The 6,214-nt window shown below is 53.7% G+C and overlaps 1 protein-coding gene across 3 annotated transcripts in view; it reads right to left on the bottom strand.

Moving 5' to 3' along the window:
• SAMD13 (sterile alpha motif domain containing 13) overlaps positions 1-2,715 on the bottom strand; it is an 11,984-nt gene extending 9,269 nt beyond the window's left edge. The window contains exon 1 of one of the 3 annotated variants that reach the window (XM_026038031.1): positions 2,466-2,715. The gene's annotated coding sequence lies outside the window, so the exon portion shown is untranslated. Of the gene's footprint in view, positions 1-129; positions 196-2,465 lie in introns of those variants that run through there. The other 2 variants (XM_026038033.1, XM_026038032.1) reach the window with 2 other exon arrangements.
• Between the last annotated feature and the right edge of the window lie 3,499 nt (positions 2,716-6,214).

Here is a 6,214-nt window from a genome sequence, read left to right as displayed (position 1 = left end):
CGCCCCGCGGCTGCGTGACAGCCTCCCCGGCGCCTCGGAGCCCGCTCGCCAGGCACCGTCACCACGCTGTCATTTTTTTTTCGGGGTGGGGGAGCCGGGGGGGTAGAAGAGCAAGCCAGAAAAACGTACCTAGGAGCAACTACAGCCACGCATGGCCGCGGAGCGGCGGGGCGCCCGGCTGCCGCCCCCCGCGGGGCGCTCCGCGGCGGCTCCTCGGACACGGGCAGCAGCCCCGCCTGGCTCCCGGCCCGCGTGACGCCGCCGCCACACGCGGCCCGCACCAACCGCCGCCCGCGTCATGGCGGCCGTTTTAAAGGCGCAGCGCGGCGCCGCCGCCGCCGCCCGCCGCCGCGCGGGAGCCATTTGCCACCTGCGCGCTGAGCGGGGCGAGGCGGGCGCTGCCCGCTCCCCCTCCCGGCGGCCGTTAGGGCCGTTGCAACGGGCGCCCGGCGAGTTCGCCCGCTCGGGCGGGGAGCGGGGAGGAGCGTCGCGCCGGGCAGCGTTTACCTGTGGCGAGGGCGGCCGAAGGCACCGTTGGGGCCGTTTCTTTGTTGGAGACGCTGCCCGCGAGCAGAGCGGCGAGCCTGCCCACCCCGCGCTGCGAGAGGGGAGCGCGCCATGCAAGATTCATGACCTGAGTTTCTTGGGACCTCCTTGTAAACATTTCTACTCCTCCTACCGAACGGGATGTATTTAGTAAGACTTAAGGAAAGGGGAAAAAAAAAAAAGGCAGGCAAATACTTTCTAAGTATAAAGTAACTTACTGGTGGAATGCTTTAAGCCAAGTGAGAAATAGGAACAAGCAGATCTGGAAGAACTGATAAAATCACACAGGATTAATTTCTGAAATGAGTTCATCAACTTAGAAGTGACCCATGGCTTTCTTTGAAAGGAGCCCTGTGCGGGTCAGGATGGTGGATGGGAGGATTGAGGACGGGCACCGGCTCTCCCAAAGCGGAGATGGGGACGGCAGCTCCCCTGGACAGTGGTAGCTCTTACTCATGTAGCATCCTATCTCATTCTGCAAACAGACCACAGATACCCACGGGTCTTCTTTTACAGTGAGGTACAACTCGCAGCACCCACAGTCAACCAAGTCTGGCCCACTGAGCATAAAATCTGGCCCATGCAGATTGCAACAAATTTTGGCAATTCCTACCCCCCATACTTTTTCTATTTTTTTTAATGATTACGTCCACATTTCCCTTGATTTAGAACATTTGCTAATTGTACTAAAATATTATAATGGCCRCCCGTCATCAGCAGGAGGAAAATTAAACAGCGACAAATATCACATCCTGGCCGCTCTGCAGAAGCGCCTTGCAAACTTCCCTTCTGTGTGCCAGCTGCAGCTTGGAGGGCTGTAACGCTACCCCTTTTGAGCACCCTTAACCTCCCAAAAGAGAACTGGTGCCATGTGTTACAAACCCCTCTCAACGACACCCTCGCTGCTCACGGTGGGACAAGGTTAGCCATTTCAGAGGGGCGCTTCCACCTGCGCARGGTTTCGCACCAAAGAGCTGGCGACCTCTGCAGAGCAGCCACGAGCTCAGGGAGCAGCTCCCACCGCCACACTGGGCCGTGTCAGCCCCGCTCAGCGCCTCACCTGGAAGCAGCTCCCAGCATCCCAGCCGCATCCCAATACAGCATTTACACACCTGCTGCCTGTCTCGGGAATGGCGATGGAGGCACCAAGCTCCTGACTTGAACTCTTTGGTTACAAAATGTGTTRTATCTTAAAGTTMCATTCTTCAGCCTCTTTTCTTGATCTTCCAGAGTGTATAGTTGCCATCAATGATTAAAATACTCCACAAGTTGCTTCCAAGTAAGGGGATCTCCCCCTACTATTTCCCAATCTTTTAAAATACATCCCAGAGGAGATCTTTTCAAAATCCCTTCTTCCCCTCCTTCCAAGGAACAAATATCGCCCATTATGTTGACACGTTATGGGTCTGTCCCCCCCCTTTTTTCTTAAAACAATCACCAAATGCAAAATTCTGACACAAACAACTAACACAAGAATACTGATGCCTCTTTAAATTTAAAAACGTCACAATTAACCAATCACCGAATACGAGATCCAGACGAGGAAACCTGATACGGTTCCAAGTTTCCACACCACAGTTACCCAGCAATATTGGTCTGATTTTAACCCTTTGATGGAACTTTAATGTACAGGATCCTGATTTCAACCTTTACCCTTTATGCTGCAGCTACCCTGAAGCCCTTCCCTGCGAAGCTCTCGCTTYGTCTGACRGGCGAGCTTTTTGGCCGAATCTAAGCCCTACCTATGAAGCTTTCGCTTCATCTAAGGTGGGCACCTATGGGGTATGAATGTACCCCTTGACCGAACCTGTCCCTTACCTTAGGTACCTACCTTTGCCCAACCCTGCAAGGCTTTCGCCTTGTCTTACATGCAGGCAAACCTTTTAAGGATCCTCTTACTAAGAAAGGAATGCCTTTACCTGTCCAGGGAGGTCTTGCTCAGAGTTCTTTGGTCCGGGGATCTGAGGTTCTCCCCGAGAATCCCTCGGTGCTGGTTGGAGGTCCTGCRATCCCACGGATCYGTCGAGATTCAGGAGCAGGGTCCCACCTGGGTCGCCAGTCACTGGGTATAAACCTCTTAACACCAATGCAGTATTTCTTAAGCGAATGCTGCAGGCGTTCACTTTATCGCAGTGCTGGATGCTCAGGGGATAGCTCCACCTATCGTGCATGCCCTAGCAGGTGTTTGCTAAAACTTTTATTTCTCTATTATCTACATATGCATTAAATTCTATGAAATGATCATACATATTCATTCAATTTCCTGGAACTAATTACAATATGCCCCACCCTCACGCACATGCACCCTTTGTTCCTTTGGTGGTCTCTGGTGGTCTTTTTGAGACCCCCTGGTGGTCGTCTTCCAGGAAGTCACTTCCATATATGGCTTCCTTTTGGCTCAGTAGGCCCTGTTTTGGTCCTACTGCCCTGCTTCAGCCAGTTCCACAAAGAAACCATGGTCCTTATCTTCATCTTCAACCAGCGTTTGCTTCTTTGGTCTGTATTCTCTCATGATGTCCCAGTAACATCTGCTGTTTTGTCCATATTCTCTCATAATATACCAGCAAGAACAGTGAAAACAAGGCCTTGGGTGCATTTTCTTCYGGGGTTTCTCACAATAAATGCACTGTGGAAAAAAATCAGTGTGGAGTATGATCTACGTCTTGCGTTTTCATTCAGTTCTGAGGTACGGCCAGTCCGTTAAAATGAAAGTACATCTGCAGAGACATTATCTCTGGCAGGCAAGGGACGCAGACTTTGTTTGCATCCTGCTTCCTAGGCCACGTCAGGAGCAAACTGAAACCCACGCTTGCAAACCCAGGTTGAGGGCTCAACCCTGGGTGCTCCCCAATTGCTTCTGTTACCCAAGATGAAACGCACAGAAAGCCGGGCAGGTGCAGGGCACTCACGGGTTGTTTTTTGGGATTCCTCTCTCCAGAAGTGCCAGTTTCCCACTGGAAGAGCACACTGCACACACGGCAAGGCTAGACGCGGCAGCCCACAGGGTGCACAGCGCGGCTCCATGCCCAGCTCCRCGCAGCAAGCGGCGCCCAGCCCGCTTGCTCCCCAGCGGCGCCCACAGGGTCCACGCACAGGGAGCCGCACTGYGCAACGCCCCTGCACATAGGATCGAGCCCCCGAAGCACAGGGGGCTGTACAGGGACACAGAGGGACACGCTGGATCCTGTGCCTGGGACAGCCGCAGGTGTCGGCGCCAGGCCAGCCCCAGCTCCCCGCATGGCGCCGCCGGAGGCGCACGAGGATCCGCGGGCTCCGCGCGCCAGGTGCCGGTAACGGCCGGTAACGGTCGGTAACTGCCGGTAACGGCCGCCCCAGCCCGGCCCGGCCGCGGGGGCTGCTGGGCGCTGTAGTCCAGGGCAGCGGCCGCGCCGCGGGCCTGGCCCGGAGCCGCCGCGGGGCCGGAGCGGCCGGGGGGGCTCCCGGTGCACTGCAGCGCCCAGCGGCCGGAGCCAAAGGGCACCGGGGACGCGCTTGGGAGCTGGGGCTTCCGCGGAGCGTTGGGTCCAACACGAGCTTCACAGTGACACAGCTTCCTAACGACAGGTTGCCACCTAAACTGAATCMGCTTATAGCTGTTTCCAAGCTATTCATAGCACAAGCCTAACTAGCTTTATTTATTTATTTATCCCCCCACATCACATCCTTCCTATCACTACAGGACTAGGAAGGGATGGTCTGGGCTGCGGAGCTCGCTCTCCTGCCCACATGGCCAGCAGACCCCGCGGTGCTGAGGTACCTGTACCTGGAGCCCGCGGAGCCTCCGGAGTTCACAGCCACTCCTCCGGACACAAAGGGCAGGCCAAGCCGCCTCGGGTGCTGCTGCTAATTTACTTCTAATTTAGGACTTGAAAATGCAAATACCATTCATACCTGTTTATTCATGGGGTCATATGATTGTTTCCTCTCTGTCCCTGCCCAGTATTCACATGCTTTTAATGGACTGAGTTATTTGAGCGATCTTGGCCRTTTGGATTCTCCCTGCAGTACGGATTTCCTTTGCAATATACGCTCTGTGCTCCCTGAGCGCATTCCTCGCTCCTCTTTGCTGTAAATTCTCCTTTCGGGAGCASACATTTGGAGCTGCCCCGGGGCCTCACAGGCCCCTTGTCCCTGTCCCTCCGCTCCGAGCACCCCTGCAGCCCTGCTCTGCCCTCGTGGCGATCTCGTCCCAAGCCGCGTCCCACAGATGGGCAGTGTTGAGCGGAGCCGAGAGCAGCAAGCGCAGGGCACTCGCTTCCTCCTCCCCAGCCGCTGCCAAGTGCCCAACACCCAGGAAGCAAGCAAGCCCTCACTGACTCTTGTTTTTYCACACCTTGCTCTGCTTCCAGCCAACTCTTCTTCCTCAGGAACAGGGCTTTCTCAACTCCAGTTCCGACTTTATTTCTGGTCCATTTGAAAGGGATTTTGCCACCTACCTTGTTCTGCAGTGTTGACAGCTTTATGCTGGCTTTTCCTTTTCCTCCCTGGAATTTCCTAGGAGGGGCTCCCAGCGAGATGGGCYGCTCGGCTGCCCGTATCCAGCCACAAAGTCGATGGCAGCGTGGGCCTTACTGGTGAGGGAGAACCCTGGAGGCCGGGATGCATCTTCCCGGTGCTTCCCGCCTGCCAGGGCTGAGCGCGGCCTCGGGCTCAGGTCCTGCCTCGCAGGCATTCCTAAGGCCCTCAATTAAACACATGTTAACGGCATTTAATTAAGTGCATGTTAACGATGGCAGCCGTGGACAGGAGGGCAAAACCCCTCTGTGTTCATGGAGAACTTGTTGATTTTGTTTGTTCACATTGCGTGAATTGTAATGGAAACTGATTTGAGCAACAATCAGCAAGAACCTCCTTTTTTTTTTTTTACAAGCTCTTTAAATCGTAAAAGAAAAAACAAGAAAAAGAAAAATCTCTCCGGCTGTGGGATTGAATTGGGTTATCACGTCTTCAGTCACATAGCCTCCTTTTCCTATTTTGCACTGGTTCTGTGTCTGTGTTGAACACAAGGACCCAGCGCACTGTTTTGTGGGTGCTTTCTAACACAGGCCTCCTGCTTCTCTCCCTGGGAGGTTTAGGTCGAACTGCTCTTGAGGAAACCGGGCTGCCTCTGGCTGCTGCATGATGCAGCCTTGTAGAAGGCTCGTCCCATCCTTGAGCTACAGCTTCTCCAGCCCGTCAGCACAGTTAATGACACCCTCTCCAAACGCCTGCCTTTAGCAATGAGGGGCTTGTCTTTAGCAATGCCGGGCTCCTCTTCACACAATAAGCATCATTCAGCCTTTTTGTAAACGAACAAATCTCCAGTAAGATGCCCAGAATCGCATCCTCTTCACACCAGGCTAAAAATGAATGTGTACAGAAACTCATTACAGCGCAGGGCCAGCGATGGGTTTCTGCTCGTTTCCTGTGGTTTGCAAGGCTCAACTGCATAAGCAAATCTTCCTTGCCCTTGAATTATATCCACTTCACTTAGAATTTCCTGCCCTACTTATTTTGCTCTGCTCGTTGTTATTATGGTAATTTGTCCCATATTCAATAAAGCTGCTGTCCAGATTTAAGCCCTGGTTATTTTAAGCTTCTATTTTAAAAAAGTATTTGTATAGTTCCTACRTTGTGCAATGCAATTTGCCCATACCACCAGTAAGAACTGTCACTTATTTGCCTCACT

This window comes from Nothoprocta perdicaria, unplaced genomic scaffold (genome assembly GCF_003342845.1).
Source record: "Nothoprocta perdicaria isolate Ctin4 unplaced genomic scaffold, notPer1 scaffold_20, whole genome shotgun sequence".
NCBI lineage: Eukaryota > Metazoa > Chordata > Aves > Tinamiformes > Tinamidae > Nothoprocta > Nothoprocta perdicaria.
The sequence above is the reverse complement of the archived record's forward strand: the minus strand, read 5'-3'. Positions and strand labels throughout refer to the sequence as shown.